General features: G+C 41.8%; 1 long non-coding RNA gene across 1 annotated transcript in view; it reads right to left on the reverse strand.

The window, feature by feature from the left end:
• Positions 1-203: 203 nt before the first annotated feature.
• Positions 204-19,208, reverse strand: part of LOC132240224 (uncharacterized) — a 34,009-nt gene continuing 15,004 nt past the window's right edge. The window contains exons 2-3 of the long non-coding RNA XR_009454229.1: positions 2,481-2,723; positions 204-652 (exon numbers count right to left, since the gene is read on the reverse strand). This is a non-coding gene — a long non-coding RNA (uncharacterized LOC132240224). The remainder of the gene's footprint in view (positions 653-2,480; positions 2,724-19,208) is intronic.

Consider the following 19,208-nt stretch of genomic DNA (forward strand, 5'->3'; position numbering starts at 1 on the left):
TAAAGATAATGACAGGATATTATTCCAGATCATATCTTTAAGCAACATTTCATGCTACTCTTTGTTGTTTGTTTTAATATTTGAACCAACTGAAGATGTTTTTACATTTGTTTTTATTCAGAAATAACTGTCAGCATTTCCCATTCAAAATGGAGGTATGTATTGAGTAATATGAGTAAGCCAGTCTCACCAAATTCTTTCCTGCATCTGCTGAGTTTCCTGAGTTTCTGCCCAGCTTTTGTTCCAGACTACCTTCCCAAGGATGCTTGTATAGCAAGAGGTCTTTGAAGACAGAGACCGTCGCTCCCGGGGCAGAGGGCTGATGTGTTTCCTGACCAGTATACTCAACATAATCTCTCCCTCCAGGCAAAGGTGGGCTAGATTTGCTAGCAGCCCCCTTTAAAAGATCGGGGTTTCCCAAGCACAGGATTGGTTCCTCAGCTGAAATGCAAATCCCCAAATGAGCAGCATCCACCTGTCCTCCTTCCCGTCATGCCCATGGAACTCGTGGCAAGGAGACTGAGGTGAACGTGGCTCATGTTAGGAATCAATTCCTTGGTCTCTGACCCAGGAGTCTCACGTCTTCTGTCAGCATCCAAGAACATGTGGTAGACTAAGTTGTTAGCTTGTGAACAGGATAGAATCTTGCAAACTGAATAAAACAGAATTTTTAGAGTTCTTGACACAAAATGATAGACTTCTATAGAAAATGAAAGTTGGGGGGGGGGCAGGGGAACAGTGTTGGTTAACCTACAAATGCTACTATATCAAAATCCAATCTTAGGAGTGAAGAGCTAGGTTTCTTCAAGGCAGGCAAAAGTTATAGGAGTGAATATAATTGTGTGTCTTTCCTGTTTCTTTTTCTGATATCTGCAGAGCACTCATCCTAATTCAGAACTCTCACGCTATACACGATGGTGAAAAGGGCTGTTCTTGGGAGATGAAACTCTTGACATTCCAAATGGATGGACACTATATTCCTATTTAGAAACACACTGGCCAAGAGCAAGATGCTCATCCATTATATACCAATTCTTTCGCCCACACTCTGAAAATTAGCTTGGAGGACATCAGTAGCTGAGATTGCAAGGTTGAGTGAGGAAGCTGCAAACAAGTGGGACGCGCAAATGAACTGATTGCTTTTTCCTGCAGCCTGGAGAGCATAGGGGAGAGGCATGGCCTGGTTTCCCACTCAGGGAAGGAGATTCCATGGGCTATATCTCGGCTCGGAATGTCATATCTATTTATCAGTGCACTGGATGCTCGCTGAGACCATTTTCCAGATTGATGTGCCTCAAGGTCAGGGACTGCTCAGCTCTGAGAGTGATTCCACTAATGAGTTTCCTCTCACTGCACGTCTCCACCCTTCCTCCCAAACACATAAATTCCACAGATGGTCAATGGAAATGCATGCAGGGAGAGACAGGGCGTTTCTCTTGGCAAACCTTGACCAAGTTACAGGAACATGCTTCACCCTGGGGACTGGATCTTGATTCTGGAAGAAACAAACCGTCTCAAGGGTTCCTTTAGGGTCCTCTAAAACCCAGGCAGCCTGAGCAGTAGCTCCCTGGTACCCCAAGCCAGCAAATGAGTCCCAGAACTTCAAAGACCTTGCCCTAGGACAGTGTGAGCAGGTGCACAAGGCAGCGCCTGGAGCTTTGCATTTCTGCCCGTGCCCAGGTGGAAGCATGGCTCGAGACAAACACATCTCCACCAAGGGAGTCAAGTCACAGGGGCTTAACCAGAGAGGAGTTTCTTATTGAAGCTCTCATGGGAGGTGAGGAGGGGGACTTACTGCACCCAGCACTTGTTGGAAATTTGATCGAATTTATCTGTCATCCCGACTCCCAAGGTCCCTACAATCCCACTGCCAGGCACATCACATCTTCTCCTTCTCCTTGCCACAATCTCTGAAAATGGCCTACTCTTGTCCTTAAAAGTTAGCCCTGTTCCTCAGCTTGTATATAGAGCACAAGCACAAATAGAGTCTGGCACAAAACTACACAGCGACAACTCAGAGTCACCGCTAAGCACGTGAGCGCTAGAGCCACCAGGTGGCTTTGCCCTGATGCTGTCACTAAAGTAACAAAATCCCTCAGAATCTCAGCTTCCTCCAGGAGCAGAGGCAGCCGAGAGCAGGCCTGCCTCACAGCCCCAGAGGCTCTGGTGCACGGAGGGCTCAGCATGAGCTGGGCTCCTGAAAACACTTGATAAATGGTCTCATATCTGACTCAAGCAGATGGGGGAGGGGAGCAGGAGAATGCACTCACTTTTCCCGCCAAGGAAACCAAACCCTTACTTTGCCCTCACACCTGATTTTAAGGCCAGATTAAGCCATCGTGCACCTGAGGATATGAAGCCCTTTCTTTTGTTTCTAAATAAGAAGTAATAGGGCACCTTCCATTGAGCCTCCTCTTTGTTGAAAAGTGTCTGTGATCCATTAGGAGTGAACCTGCAGCTCAAATAAATTGAATGCAAACCTACAGTCTGCAGCTGTAGCTGCTTGTTGGCCACCGCCTCTCCCCAGCACGCGATACTTCATGCCTCTGTGATTAAGAAACCCACTAATTATAGCGTGTGTCTGAGAGGAAAATTGCTGCGTTGCATGAAGGGAATTCAACTCCGTTGGCATGTAGAACAATGTAGACCCTGCAGGAGCTGACAGGTAGCCTGGCTGGTGCTCCTGGGTTCCGAGCCCCATCGTGCAAGCTGGATCGCCCCAGCTCTCTGTAGAGGCAGCGAATGGGTTATCGATGTAAAATGCAAAGAGATTAAAGACTTCTTTCTTTTGGAGAATAAACACTTGGGAAAGTGGCATTACAATGATACAGCACCAGTGATTGAAATTAGCATTTTTGATTGTGTATACTGTCAATAAGAAAAATCTAAGCATGCACCCCCAATACAAGGCTATTTGTACTTATAATTTATATACATGTTTTATAATACTAACATATTATGTAATTTATAAAACGCACAAATGTGAGATAAAGGGTAAATATTCTTTGGTGAAAGCCACATGTAAATGAGTCGGCTTTCATCTTTTGGAAACTCTTGGCTTTATACTTCATAGAACAATTCCCCCAAGGTCTCATCCTAGGTTTGACTTATTTCACTACTTGGTTTAATGCCTGTCGTGTGTAAAACAATTCCAAACATAAGAAGGGCATTATGGGCTCCACTTAATACATCATGAAGCTGAATTTTCGGTCCCATCTACCAATTGTGCATACATTTTTGTTGAAATATTATTGTGCTTGCATGGGTAGTCTCCTCAATCCATGGTTCTTGGAAGGAATGTCCTTAAGCCACTGGTTCACTTTTTCACGAATTAAAATAGTTTAACTAGATATTTTAATTCCTAAACTCACTTAAGTGGCTCTTGTAAAGGCTTTGTTTGGCTTTCTTCCCTGAGAGATCTCTAGGCTCTAAATCAGCCAGGCAATGAGTAATAATCAGTAAACATTTGTTAAATAAAAGTTTCGTCATGATTACTTTGACCTCTGTATGGAGAATGGGTTTCAACGGAGAAGAAATATAATTCGGGAGAAGAGAAAATAGGCCACCACAGTTGTTCGGCCAAGAAATGATGGGATTTGGACTCTGTAGTTAGGATGGATAAGAACGGAAGCATTCAAGCCATGGTTTGGAAGCGCCAGCAGAAGTGAGGGATGGATTAGGCAACGGGAATGAGGAAGAGGGAGTGGCCAAGGCACTGCCCGATCCTGGCCTCGGGAATGCGGCCGCATTTGCTGAGACCTGGAAGCGTGGGGAATGAGAGGAGAATTTACATGCCATTTATCACAAATCACAATGGTTCTATTTTGAAATTTTACCCAACATCCAGCTATTTCGCCAAAATCTCTGCTGCCAACCTAGATCAAACCACCATTGTATTTCACCTGGTTTATAACTAGCTAGCCAGCAGATGCCTAATTAGTCTTTCTACTTTCAGGCTGGCCCCTCGATAAACTACACAGCACTTATAGAGAGCATTTCTAAAGTCAGGCTTATTGAACTATAATTTACATACAGTAAAATTTACCCCTTCCAGGTATACATTTCTATGCGTTTTGACAAACATACAGTCGTATAATCACTGCCATGGCAATCAAGGGGTAGGATATTACCAGCACTTCACAATATGTCAGAACCAGTATTTTAAACCATCAATCAGATTGAGCCACTAAAAACCCAAAATCTTCTATTGGCTTCCCATCCCTCCAGGAATAAAGTCCATTGCCTGTAAGGCCCTGAGTGCAAAGTCTTGCCTCAAGATATAACTCCGTTCTTCACATCCAGAGCTTTTCTTCATGAAAACTCTGTTTCAGGAAAGTCGGCCTCCCTGTTATTCCTGGACATCTCAAACCTGTTCCTACCTCAGGGCCTTTGCACCACCTCCAATGATCTTTCCCGAGATAACCTTACCTTTTCTTCCAATTTTGACCTGATTTCTGTTGAAATAATGCACATGTGTGCACGCACTACACACACACACACACACACACACACACACTCCTCCATCAGGCTACCCCTTTAGCAGACTTTGTTTTTCTCATCATTTATTCCTACCTGATATATACTTATTTATCTGCTTCTTCATTCTCTCTTCATACCAACTTCCACTAATATGTAAGCACCATTTTATTCCTGAATCTATAGCACCCAAAACAGCACCTGCGACATAGCAGACATTCAATAAAAATTTGAATGAAAACATCGACAGGTGGATAGATGAATGAATGAACAAATAAGCAGACGATGGACAGATGCATGAACTTGCTGGAAGCAACAGAGCAATCATCTACCCTGTTCATTAACATGATAAATAAGCCCCTATTCTTCAATCCAGTGATAAGGTCATACACCCACTTTCAAACTCTTAGGCTGCTGAATAGCAAGTCTTCAATACTATTAAAACACATCGAGGACATAGATGGGTAACATGTTACCTAAACACAGCATCTTCACTGTGAAAAATAATTCACATGTGTCTGCAGTACCAGATATTGTAGCTATGGGGAAAATTATCTTTAACATTGAATGTGCTTACATTTCATTTATCAGCTCTGATGTCACTGTAACCTCTTTGCTTTTGAATCTATCTTCTTTTAATATGGTACTTCCTGGAATTTGCACCTTCAAAACAAGAGGCTCCCTCTCCCAAAACTGCCATAATGTGGCTCATTTTATTGAACATTTTGGAATAGCCCCCATAGTAGTCTGAGTAATTAGGTCCTGTGGTATAGCCCGCATTCTGCACTTCAGGTTATGCCTTTTTATTTTCCCCAGCATTATTTTGTTGAGCTCTTAAGAAAGACATTCTGTTGGCAAAGGGCTATATAATTATAGTTTTCTGACTATAATTACCAAGGCTCCCTACGAAGTGCCCCTCGGAGCAAATCTGTTCAATTTCATGGATATCAACCAGGTTTGTTATAATAAAGTTGGGTAGATTTGCCCTGGCCAGGTGGCTCAGTTGGTTGGAGCATCATCTGGCACACCAAAAGATTTCTGATTCAATTCCAGGTCAGGGCGCATACTTAGGTTTTGGGTCCCACCCCCACTCAGTGCACGTACAGGAGTCAACTGATGGATGTTACTCTTTCACCTCTCTCTCTCTCTCTCTCTCTCTCTCTCTCTCTCTCTCTCTCAAAATCAATAAACCTACCCTTGGATGAGGATTGAAAAAAAAGTTGGGTAGATGTATTATTTACACGAACTGCTCAATGCTCCACTATTTTAAGGAAAAGAAAATAAGTTTTTTTCAATAAAACTTAATATGACTAACAACATCTTAGAAAAATAAAGAGAAGAAATATTTTTACCCACTAACTGTGAGCGGGGGAGAGCCATCTACTAAGCACCCAAGTTGTCCAAGAGGGGAGCACAAAGAGAGGAGAACAAAGCTGGGACTCTGAGGGCGGAAGTCTAAGCCAAGTATTATGCCATTTCAAATCTCTAACCAGAGGCCAGAGCGCTGAGCTCAGTTCCCTTTGGGTTGCATTTCAGATGCTATAGAAACAGAAAGCTGTCTCTTCCCTAGGACTCAAATACATCTCTCCTCCAGAGAAAACTGGAAATGTTCTTATTTCCCCCATTACGGTTGAACATTTCTGGAGAAACCAATAGCCTGAATTGGCTTCCCAGATGATATCAATGCTATATCCAAGAAAAGGCACTGTCTCTAAAAAAACAATTTGGTGATTTACTTGGCATTTTTCTATTGGAGTAGGATGTTGGATTTTTTTTATTTCAGACTGAAATAGAAAAGAGAAGAAAGTGGGGAAAAGAGAAAAACAGTGACCTGTCACTTTGAAATAACATGTGAATCATCTCCAGAGCATCCTTTAAAAATCACCCTCCCCTTCTCACATTGTTGTTGAAAGTTTAAATTTATAAATAGATTTAATTTCTATAGGTGAAGGTGAAGGTAGGCTCCTGTAAAAAATGCACAGTCACACCCTCTTGGATGAATATATTCTACTGCTAAAAATTTATTCTTCAAATACATGCATCCAAATTCCCAAAGATAACCTAGCATGCATATATTCAAAGGTGTCCATTGCAAAATCTTTTTGATGGCAGACCACTACAGAAATGTCTATCAAGAGGAGACTAGAGAAGTAAGTTCTGGAACATTTAAACAAGGCTGAAACCCAGAATGAGATCATCTCTGAGTGCTAATATGAAAACACTAGAGGCCCAGTGCACAAAAATTTGTGCACTTGGGGGCGGGGGGGGGGGTGTCCCTCAGCCCGGCCTGCGCCCATTCACAGCCCAGGTCAGGGATGTCCACCTGTCAACTTAGGCCCACTCCCTGGGGGATCAGGCCTAAGCTTGCAGTCAGACATCCTTCTGGCAGCCAGGGAGCCCTCGGGGGATGTCCAACTAAAGGCTTAGGCCCCCAAGGGATCAGGTCTAAACCATTAGTTGGACATTCTTAGTGCTGCCACGGAGGTGGGAGAAGCTCCTGGCACCACCACTGCGCTGGCCAGCCATGAGCCAGCTTCTGGCTGAGTGGCACTCCCCATATGGAAGTGCACTGACCACCAGGGGGCAGCTCCTGCATTGAGCGTCTGCCCGCTAGTGGCCAGTGCGCATCATAGCAACTGGTCATTCTGCTGTTCAGTCAATGTGCAAATTAGCCTTTTATTATTATTATTTAAAATGTCCTTGTTTCCCCCCTTTTGCCCCCTCTACCCAGCTCTTGCCCCCCACTTCTCTCTGGCCATCACCATACTGTTGTCTGTGTCCATGGGTTGTGCGTATATTTTCTTTGGCTAATCCCTTCTTTAAATTCACTTCTTTAAATTTTTATTTTCAGATAAGTGCTTATAACTGCACTATTATATATTTTCTATTATATCATTTAGAATTAAGATATTTTTTAATTAAAGCCTTGTAAATTTTAGCACAATTTAATAAATTATGCTAGAAGCAATTAGGAGATTTTTCATGTAATGCAGATACATTTCAATTAATATTTTATTAATTTTTAATTTTTTAATATTTTTAAGAGTTGTGCAATAGGCCTTCTTTCCCCTGGCTGCCAGCACCAGTTTTCCTCTGGCACCCGGGACCCAGACCTTCACTCTGGCCACTGCCTTCCATCTTCACTCTGGACACAGTCTTTGCTGAGGATGGAGCCTTCAGTCTTTGCTCCTCCCTCCAGCGGGAGTCTTCAGTCTCCGGCCAGAGCTGCTCCTGTAGCTCCTTATGCCCCCCACTCTCCCCCTCATAGCTTGATCGCTGCTTCACCTCCAGACCTCGTGGAGGGGCTCCTAGGTTCCAAGGGGCCCGACTTTCCGATCGCGATCAAGATCACAGGCCACAGGCAAGGCGGCTCCTGGGTCCGGAGGGGCCGCCTTGCCTGTAGCCCGGCTTTCCGGCAGCTCCTGGGGTTGCACACGGGGGCCTGGATGGCGGCTCCCAGTGTTTCGCCCTGCCTGCAGTATGCAAATTAGCTGCCATCTTTGTTGGTGGTTAATAATTTGCATATCATGCTGATTAGCCAATGGGAGGCGTAGCAAAGGTATGGTCAATTACCATGTTTGTCTATTATTAGATATGATATCCAGAATAGATTATTAAATAAAATCAAGCAAGTTGAAGTTCAGACTGTAAAGTGTGTTACCAGCTTTATATTCTGTAGCCAGACTGGCTTCCAACCCACATCCTCACTTACCAGCTGTGTGATCTTGGGCAAGTGGTTGAATCTGTTTCTAACTTAGCTTCCCCTCTATAAAATGGGGATAATAATATTATTTGGCTCAAAAAGAATTGGTTGGGATGAAATGAGTTATATATGTAAAGCACTTGAACATGGATTCAATAAATGCTAAAGACACTGAAAATAGCTTTCAAAAATAAAGATGAAATAAAGACATTTTCAGACATACAAAAGCAGAAAGAATTCATCACCAGTAGACCCACAATACAAGGCATGTTAAAGGAAACCCCTTCAGGCAGAAGAAAAATGATGCCCAGTGGAAATTTCTGTCTATACAATAGAAACAAAGCACCAGAAGAGTAACTAAATATGTAAGATTTTTTCTTATTTTTTAAACTGGAGGCCTGTTGCACGAAGAGATTCATGCAATAGGCCTTCCTTTCCCCTGGCTGCTGGTACCAGTTTTCCTCCGGCACCCGGCACCCAGGCCTTCACACTGCTCCGGCCCCCGGGCTGTCAGGCTTTGCTCCACTGCTTGGAGCCTACATATGCAGATTAACTGCCATCTTTGTTAGGCTAATTTGCATACTCTCCTGATTGGCTGGTTAGCGTAGCAAAGGTATGGTCAATTTACATGTTTGTCTATTATTAGGTAAGATATCTTTAAAAGAGAATTGACTGCTTAAACAAAAATAAAAACACTATAATATTTATAATATATAGAATGTTTATAACACATATGTAATTAAATATATGATAATACCACAAAGGGCAGGAGTGGAAAGATAGATGTAGACTATTGTAAAGTTCTCATACTACATGTAAAGTGGTACTATGCCATTTGAAAGTAGACTGTTTTAAGTAAAATATGTATGCTATAAATACTATAGCAACCACTAAAATAACAAAACAAAGTACCATATTTTTCCATGTATAAGATGCTATTTTTTTAAATCATTAGACTGAAAATTGAGGGGTGTCTTATGCATGGAAGTCAGCCCAGGAGGGAGCCACGAGGGTGCGTAGTTGCCCATACCTTGTCAAACAGGCTTCCTCCAATTATGAGCCTTATTGTTACTAACATCAGCTGATGCTGTAATTGGAGGTGGAGGTGGAAAGTGTGCAGATGCAACAAGGACCGGAGCATTCTAAGCCCATAAAGATGACAAAAATAAAAAGATAAATACCAGTAAGTGATTGTCTTACTCCACAAAATTCAAACCAAATGTAATCAGCTATGCAAAGAGCATGGAAATAGAGCTGCAGAGAGATAATGTGGACCTCCTTCCACTGAGTGTATGATCAGACACTAGAGAAAACAGGAAGAACAACTCCTTAAGATGCCAAAAAAGAGAAGGCCTTAAGAGGAAAACCAGCAAAATGTTTAAAATATTGATTTCTTAATTTGGGGTTGGAAAGTGGGGGAGGGGCATCTTATACATGGGTGTATCTTATACACAGAAAAATATGGTATATGACTAATAAACAACAAAGGAGATAAAAAGAGGTTATACAAATATTCAATTAATTCAAAAGAAGATAGATAAAGAGGGCAAATGAACAAAAAAAAGATGAGATATATAGAAAAATATATTAAGATGATAGACTTAAACCTAACCATATCAGTAATCAGATTAAATGTGAGTGGTCTAACCCAGCTGGTGTGGCTAAGTGGTTGAGCATTGACCTATGAACCAGGAGATCATGGTTTGATTCCCAATCAGGGCACATGCCCAGGTTGCAGGCACCATTCCCAGTGTGGGGCATGCAGGAGGCAGCCGATCAATGATTCTCTCTCATCATTGGTGTTTCTATTTTTCTCTCCCTCTCCCTTCCTGTTTGAAATCAATTAAAAAATATATTTTAATAAATAAATAAATAAATACATTTTTAAATATGTCAGTGGTCTAAATACTCCCTTTAAAAGGCAGAGATTGTCAGATTGGACATAAAAACAATTCCCAAGTATATTCTGCTTACAAGAAATGAACTCTAAATATAATGACACAAAATGATTAAATGTCAATGGATAGAAAATATGAACTATACCATTAGTCAAAAGAATGCTTAAGTGGCTAAGTTAATATAAGAAAAAGTGAATTTCATAGTAAAGAATATTACCAGGTATAAAGAAGGCATTTCAAAATAATAAAGGAGTCAATTCATCAATAGGACATAACAGTGAAGATATTGTTATGGCATATGTCTGAAATTTTGCTGCCTGTGGATTCCGCTAAAATTTTTGTGGTTTCCCGTCTTACATTTAAGTCCTTTATCCATTTTCAGTTTGTTTTTGTGTATGGTGTAAGTTGGTGGTCTAGTTTCATTTTTTTGCATGTATCTGTCCAATTTTCCCAACACCATTTATTGAAGAGACTGTCTTGACTCCATTGTATGTTTTTGCCTCCTTTGCCAAATATTAATAGAGCATAGTTTGGGTTGATTTCTGGGTTCTCTATTCTATTCCATTGGTCTATATGTCTGTTCTTGTGCCAGTACCAGTTTGTAGAACAGTGGCTTTATAATACAGTTTGATATCTGGTATTGAGATCCCTCCTACTTTGTTCTTCTTTCTCAGGATTGCTGCACCTATTCGGGGTCTTTTTTTATTCCAGATGAATTTTTGGAGAGTTTGTTCAAGGTCTGTGAAATATGCCATTTGGTATTTTAATGGGGAGTGCATTGAATCTATAGATTGTTTTGGGTGGTATGGACATGTTTAATGATGTTGATTCTACCAATCCATGAACACAGTATGTTCTTCCATCTGTTTATGTCTTCCTCTATCTCTTTTTTCAGTGTCCTGTTCAGGTCTGTTTTCCAAGTTCAGGTCTTTTACCTCCTTAGCTAAGTTTATTCCTAGGTATCTTAATTGTTTTGGTGCGATGGTAAATGGGATTTTTTTTTAATCTCTCTTTCTGTAAGTTCACTATTGGTGTATGAAAATGCCATAGATTTCTTGGTGTTAATTTTGTATCCTGCTACATTGCTGAATTCATTTATTAAGTCTAATAAGTTTTTGATGGAGTCTTTAGGGTTTTCTATGTACAGTATCATGTCATATGCGAATAATGACAGTTTTACATCTTCTTTTTCAATTTTGATACCTTTTATTTCTTCCTCTTGTCTAATTGCTTTGGCTAGCACTTCCAGTACTATGTTGGACAGGAGTGGTGAGAGTGGGCATCCCTGTCTTCTTCCTGTTCTTAGGTGAAATAGTTTTAGTTTTTGCCCATTGAGTATGACGTTGGCTGTACATTTGTCATATTAGGCTTTTATTATGTTGAGGTATGATCCTTCTATTCCATTCCCACTTTGCTGAGGGTTTTTATCGAGAAAGGGTGTTGGATTTTGTCAAATGCTTTTTCTGCATCAATTGATATGACTATGTGATCCAGTGATCCCACTTCTAGGAATATATCCCAAGAAACTAAAAACACCACTCAGAAAGGATATATGCACCCCTGTGTTCATCGCAGCACAATTTACAATAGCTAACATTTGGAAACAGCCTAAGTGCCCATCAGCAGATGAGTGGATTAAAAAACTGTGGTACATCTACACAGTTTTGGAATACACTGCTGTGAAAAGGAAGGAACTCTTACCATTTGCAACAGCATGGATGGACTTGGAGAGCATTATACTAAGCGAAATAATTCAGTCAGAGAAAGACAAATATCACATGAGCTCACTCATTTGTGGAATATAATGAACAACATAAACTGATGAACAAAAACAGATCCAGAGACAGAGAAGCATAGATCAAACCATCAAACCTCAAAGGGAAGGTAGGGGGTAAGGAGGAGAGATCAACCAAAGGACTTGTGTGCATGCATATAAGCATAACCAATGGACACAGACATCAGACATCAGGGGTTGAGGGCATGAGCAGGGGGGTGGGAGGTGAGGGGATAATGGAGGGATAAGGACACTTATGTAATACCTTAATCAATTAAGAAAATTAAAAAATAGGACATAACGATCCTAAACACTTACATACCTAATTAACAGGGTTTCTAAATGCATAAAGCAATGACTGATAGAATTCCAAGAAGAAGTAAAAATCCACAATTACAATCCAGATATCAATACTCCTTTCTTAATAATTGATAGAACAAGTAGACAGAAAATCAGAAAGGATATAGAAATTTTGAACACTATCAATCAACTTGATCTAATTGCTGTTTATGAAATACTCTATCCAACAGAGTACATACTGAACATTTACTAATATAGACCATATTCAAGCTACAAAACAAGCCTCAACAGGTTTAAAAGAATTTAATTCACACAAAATATTTTTTCTGACCACAATATAATTAAATTAGAAATCACTACTAGAAAAACTTCTGGAAAATCCACAAACATTTTGAAATGTAATAACATACCCCCAACATAGCCCAAGGGACAAAGAAAAAAATCAAAAGGGAAATCCAAAAGCATTTTGAACTGAATTAAAATAATACAAAAAATAACATACAAAAAACTACTTGTGAGAAGTGGTTAGAAGAAAATTTATAGCACTGAATGCCTATATTTGAAAAGAAGAGAGGTCTCAAAAAGTTGACCACAACATGGATGGATCTCAAAGTAATTATGCTAAGTGAAAGAAGCCAAACAAAAAAGAATCTATATCTATATCTATGATTCAACTTGTAGAAAATTCTAGAAAATACAAATAGAAAGCAGATCAGTGTAGAAAGAAGCTCCAGCGTTTGGACAGGATCAAGCCTCAGACTGACGAGAGGGTACGGTCCTCTTGTGGCAGAGCCACATACAAGTCCCAGCTTGGAGGGCAAAGCCCTCTCAACACAATTATAGCCAAAAGCTATGGTTGTTTGTAAGCTTGACCTTATCGTCCAACCTTGTAGTCCTAGGTAGCTGAGGGATGTGGGCTGTGGAAGGTACAGCAAGTGCTGCCAAAACAAAGCTTGATAGAGTTCAGAGAATTGCAATAACAGGAAAGAAGATTTGAAACTCTCAAGAACATTGTAACTATCTTGATCACTCCCTTGTTTTGCTTTGTGTGATCTGACTATAAAATAAAGATTCAGCTTACAGGAGGGGTCACTGTGCCCTCATCCAGGTGCAGTGATCCACCTGGCCCCAACTGTATTCTCTTGTCTGTTTTCTTTAATCCTTCACTGCCCCTCCTCAGGTTCACCACTGGCTGTGCTGGACGTGGTTCAGATCAGTGGTTGCTGGGGGCCTGTGAGGGCTGTGGAAAGGGCAGTAGGGATCAGTCACAAAGGAGATGAGGAAAATTTTAGGAGCAATGGATAAGTTCATTATCTTAATTGTGTTGGTGGAGTCACAGGTGTATATATGCCACAATTTACCAAATTTCACGCTTTATACATGTGCAAGTTTATTGTATGTGAATTATACTTTAATACAGCTTGTTTTTCAAGAAATATACAAGTTAATTATTACCCTGGGTTACCTAGGAGTGGGGATGGTGCTGATATGTGAGGATGGAGGACTCCAACAACAAAGGGAAAGAAAAGAGTAAACTGGCATGAAAAGGCATGTATGAAATGCTCTCTTGCATAAATTTATGCAAAACTGTAAATACATAGACATCAGTGAAGAAAAAACATTTTCAATCCATTTTGTTGTAAAAGTGTCCGACCACGTCCCTGGCATCCCATACCCTCCTGCATGACTGGCAGCACAATAATGAAAGCAGCCAACCGAGAGGGCCTTTTATGAAGCAGGCCCTGTGCTGTATCTTTGCACACACATTTCCTCATTGTATCTCCACAGTATGTGAGGCAGGTATTAATATTACCCCCATTCTTTTCAGATGAAGGCAGCTACTAACCAGCCCAGATTTTTCTCAGTCACTGACTTCCTGCTTCCTTCTGCCATCTGTTCAGTACTCACAGAGCATGGCCAATGTTTACAGATGCTAATCCCCGACAGAGACACACCATGGGCCAGGATATGACAGGACCACCTCCCCCGACCCCATCCCCCGAGGAAAGCAGGACTCCATTCCTAGTGAAAAGGGTTAATAGAAAAACATTTGGGCCTAAATGTAAGCTTAAGTATACAGTTGAATCATCTAATGTCTATTCATTCACTATGTTAGCTACATACCTATTTTAAACCATGTATGCCAAATAATAGTCCATTTGAAAGATTTTCCCATTCTCTTATTGCATAAAACAACTCTATTCAAATTCTTGGCACATCAGAGCCATGCTGGGAGTGATCTGACACGTGCTCCTCACATGTCGTCCCAGGGCCGATTTTGGAATCCCCCAGGACCTTGTTAGAAATGCAGGCCCTCAGGCCCCAAGTCCAACTCCCTGAGTCAGAATCTGCATTTTTATAAAATCCCCAGATGCTTTCTGGGCCCATTCAGGTGAGAGAAGCTCCGATCACAGCCTGGGACCCAAAGCGGATGACTGTCATTTTTATCTAAATGAATGCCCTCTCCCTCAAGTAAGCAATCGCACACGCTTAGTGAAGTGACTGTTCTCCTTCACCCGCAGGGAGATCTTCGTGACCACCACACAGGTGCTGCTTGTGGCTCTGTGATATTCAAATGGCGTGTTTACAGCACTCACTGATTACAACTGTGAGCTCCACCCAGAAGGATGACTAAGCCAGGTTCAGTGTCAGGCCTCCTTTCATATTATGATGTGAGGTGCCCTCCACGTGCATGGCCCCTAGCTGATTCCCAAGGTCCGGACAGCAGGGAGGCTCCAACCAGCCCCACTTGGGAAGTGTTAAAACACTATCACCGGTATGCATGCATATGAGCAAAACCAAGGGACACAGACGGGGGTGAGGGCACGTGCAGGGGGGTGGGGCAGCCAGGGAGAGGTCAATGGAAGGAAAAGGAGACCTACGTAATACTTTAAACAATAAAGAATTTAAATTAAAAAAAAAAAACATTATCACTTCCCTGACCCCACCCCCAAATGACCAATCAGTCTCTCTGAGGGTGGAAGTGGTTCTGCTACAACCAGGCTAGAAAGCCAGTTGTCCAGGCCACACCCCAGACTGAATCCAGCAGGTTCTCTAGGGGAGGGCCTGTGCACCCATCATTTAATTACAGAATGAAGCTCTCCAAGCAATTCTAAGCTATAGCTAAGGTGGAAAACAGAAGCCACTTGCTATTCAAAATAAAACACAGATAAAATCATATGGTTCTCAACTTATTCTGTCTGACATACGATGTCACTCATATGTGGGATATAGAACTGAAAGCAACAAATGAATAAATGAGAAACACAAACAAACAAAAACTCATAGACACAGACAACAGTATGGTCGTTACCCAGAGGGAAAGGGGGCAAGGGTAATAGAGGGTAAAGGGTCCAACTCTATGGATCTGAAAGATCATTTGACTTTGGATGGCGATCAAACAATGCAATATACAGATGAGGCATCATAGAAATGTACACTTGAAACCTATATAATCTTATTAACCAATGTCACCCCAATAAATTTAATAGAATAAATAAATGTGAAGTAAGAGGATGAGCTCTCTGAAATATGGGAGACTTTGGAAAGTAAGAGGCCTCCCTGAGGTGAGGGGGACAGAAAAAAATGGCTGGTCTTTGGACATATATGATAGATAGTTGTATGTGCCCAGAAAAATCTCTGGCATCGACAAAGAAGATCTTATTAATTCTCCTTGGGGCATCAGGGAAGTTTGGGTGAAGAAGCCCGCTTGGTGTGGCTCAGTGGTTGAGCGTCAACTCATGAATCAACAGCTTGCTGGTTTGATTCCTGGTCTGGGCCCATGGCCGGATTGCTGGCTTGATCCCCAGTAGGAGGCGTGCAGGAGGCAGCCGATCAATGTCTCTCATCGATGTTTCTATCTTTCTATCCTCTCGCTTCCTCTCTGAAATCAATAAAAATATATTGAAAGAAAGAAAGAAAGAAAGAAAGAAAGAAAGAAAGAAAGAAAGAAAGAAAGAAAGGGAGAGAGGGAGGGAGAGAGAGAGAGAGAGAGAGAGAGAGAGAGAGAGAGAGAGAGAGAGAAAGAAAGGAAAGAATATAGTTCGGGCCCTGGCCAGTGTGCTCAATGGTTAGAGTGTTGGCCTGCACAGCAGGGGTCAGGGGTTCAATTCCCAGTCAAGCGCATGTACCTGGGTTGCAGGTTTGATCCCCACTCCCCACCCCCTAGTTCTCTCACATCAATGTTTCTCTCTCTCTCCCTCTCCCCAATCCCTTCCACTCTCTCTAAAAACCAATGGAAAAAAATATCTTCACTTCTTGGGTGAGGATAAAAAAGGAAAAAGTTTGGAAGTTTCTTATTAAGTTAAACACACACTTACCATAGGACCTGAAATGTGACTCCTGGTATTTCTTCAGGGGAAAATGGAAGTGTATGTCCGCATGAAACTCTGCATGCAAATGTCGATAGCAACTTTACTGATGATTTCCAAACACTGTAAGTTTACCCATCCACTGGTGAATGGATAAGGAAGCTGTGGCCCTTCCACACAAGGGAATAAAAAGCAAAATAATAACAAATCACTGATAAACCCAGGACCATGGATAAATCCCAGAGGCGTTATGTTAAATGAACGAGACCCGGCACAGAATGCCACATACCCCTTTCCATGTGATTCCGTGTATATGAACTACTGGAAAACACGAAGGCCCAGGACAGAAACTGCATCAGGAGGTGCCCATGTAGGTGACGAGGGGGGGGAGAGGGTGGACTGCAAATGGCTGGCAGAAAAGGATTTTTAGAGGCAAGAGAAATATTCTTTATCGTGGCTATGATGGGATTACATGGTCACATGCTCTGTCAAAACTTAGAACTGCAAAGGGTAAATTTTCCTGCTGGCAAATTATACCTCAATAGACCAGACAGAAAATACTTGTAAGAGTAATAATATCTGCTTCTTGTCAAAAATTAAAACACATTATAAAGTAAGAGGCTCGCTGTTAACAGTTTATAGGTGTGTTTAGTCTGGTTTTGCAGTGGTTACACCAACTGCATACATTTGTCAAAATAAATAGGCCCTTGTTTAAAAGGGCGAATTTTGCTGTGTGTATATTATAGCTCAATAAGCCCGACTTTGAAACATAAAAGAATGCCCTATCGAGGACTAAAAAACAAACAAACAAAAAACCCACCAGAAGTCACATCAAGAGATTTAGCCACTGAATGGAAGGTTTGCATTGCATTAAAATCTAGATAACTGTTTATGCACAGAAACTTATGATTTAAACCCCATCCTGCTACCTACAGAGCCATGGAAATCTACAGGTATTTTTTTTTTACTTTGAATACATCATACAGCTTTTTAAGAAACACAGTTTGGCCTAATTGTGTCATCCTTATGCTAGCCTCAGCATTCACTGCACAGGGCTGAACAGCCAAGTGGTGGAAGAGAAAGTGAGTAAAACCAGCCCATCTGTTACTAGGATTATAAAAGAGAAATGCCGTGTGCGGGCGTCAGAGGTGCGTCCGGGGGAGATGACACTTGAGCTGGGTATTGAAAGATAAAGTGTGAATTTAAGTATTTTTAGTTGGTGGAAATTCTTGGCATCTGGTCTGAAATTCACAAAACAAACTATGTATTAGCTATCCACTTTGCGTTCATAATAGGACAGGGTTTTTCAGCTGCACCACAACTGACATTTGGGGCTGGGAAGTTCTCTGTTGGGTTGGGGGACCTGTCCTATGCACTATAGGGTGTTTAGCAGCATCCCCGCCTTTACCCACTAGACACCAATAGCAGCCCACCTTCTGTTGTGACAACCAAAAATGTCTCCAGACGCTGTCCCCTGTTCCTTGAGGAGCAAAATCAACACTCTCACTAGAGTGCCGGGCACTAAAAGATGAGTGAGACTCCCTGGCTAACCAGCTCGATCTCATTGCAGGGAGAAAAAGGTAAAGAGGAATCATTCTGAACTGGTGCATGTTACAGTTTAGTGCGTGCGTGTGTGTGTGTGTGTGTGTGTGTGTGTGTGTGTGTGTGTGTCCATTTTTTAAAAAGGACTGCATGACATGGTGACTAGGTATACAATACAGACTTCCAGGGCTTAAATCTGTGGTCTACCACTTAGAAAATATCTGATTTGGGGGGCGTGTACTCTCCAGTTTCCCTATTTGTAGACTATGGGGCAGAAAACAGAGCCTACGTCTGAGGTTTGCCAAAGGCATTAAATAACTGGAGATTGAAAAGCACAGTCTGAAACATGGGCAGAACCCAATAAACGCATTCAATACATGTTCATTGTGAATTTCTCCCCAGTTATGGCTACAAGCTTCTCAAACGTCTGTAAAAAGTTGCACATAATGTGTTTGAAGTATATAGTAGGTGCCTCATAAATACCTGAGGGCCACGGGGAGGGGCTGCATAAGTAAAATATTAGCTGGTTTTAAGTTACTCTCATCTTTAAACTAAGCTTATATATCCACCTCGCAGAATGGTGGTGAGAATGAAATCGCTGAAAACCACCCAGGACCGTGCCTAATCCTAACAAGTGTACAATAGGATTCAGTGGTGGTCAATATCACTGCTGGGATCTTACCCTCAGCCATCAGATCTCAACTGGGAGGTTCTTCTGGAACAGATTTGTAGATTCTGGAACTTTCTTCAGAGATCTTACCTTTCAAAGATGAACCAAAGGTTCCCTGTGGTTAACAGCCAGGGAGCTGGCTATCTGTGATGTCACTAATTTAAGCTGAGAGGGAGGAGAAAGAGGTGGGACCGCTGGTGACTGCTTGGGCATCAAGCTAAAACACGCACCCACTCAGTCCAAGTGTCTGCCTGTGCTCCGGTTCACTGAATGCCATGGTGATGAAGAACACGGTAGGAAGGAAACAAGTCTGGCCACAGACACGTGGAACTGTAACTCTGTATGGAGTGCTGTCATCAACCCAAGCATGCTCCTGACATGAGCAAAGGCCTGGGCTTCCCTACCTGAGGGCAGAGGGAGGCAGGTGCCCAAGTGGGTGGAGAAGGCAGAAGTAGCTACAGTGGTGGGGCACAGGAAGGGAGGCTGGCATCTTTTTGTGTTGCAATTTCTGGGTTTGAGTTGCACATTTGAAGGT

Source organism: Myotis daubentonii, chromosome 8, assembly GCF_963259705.1.
Source record: "Myotis daubentonii chromosome 8, mMyoDau2.1, whole genome shotgun sequence".
NCBI classification, from domain to species: domain Eukaryota; kingdom Metazoa; phylum Chordata; class Mammalia; order Chiroptera; family Vespertilionidae; genus Myotis; species Myotis daubentonii.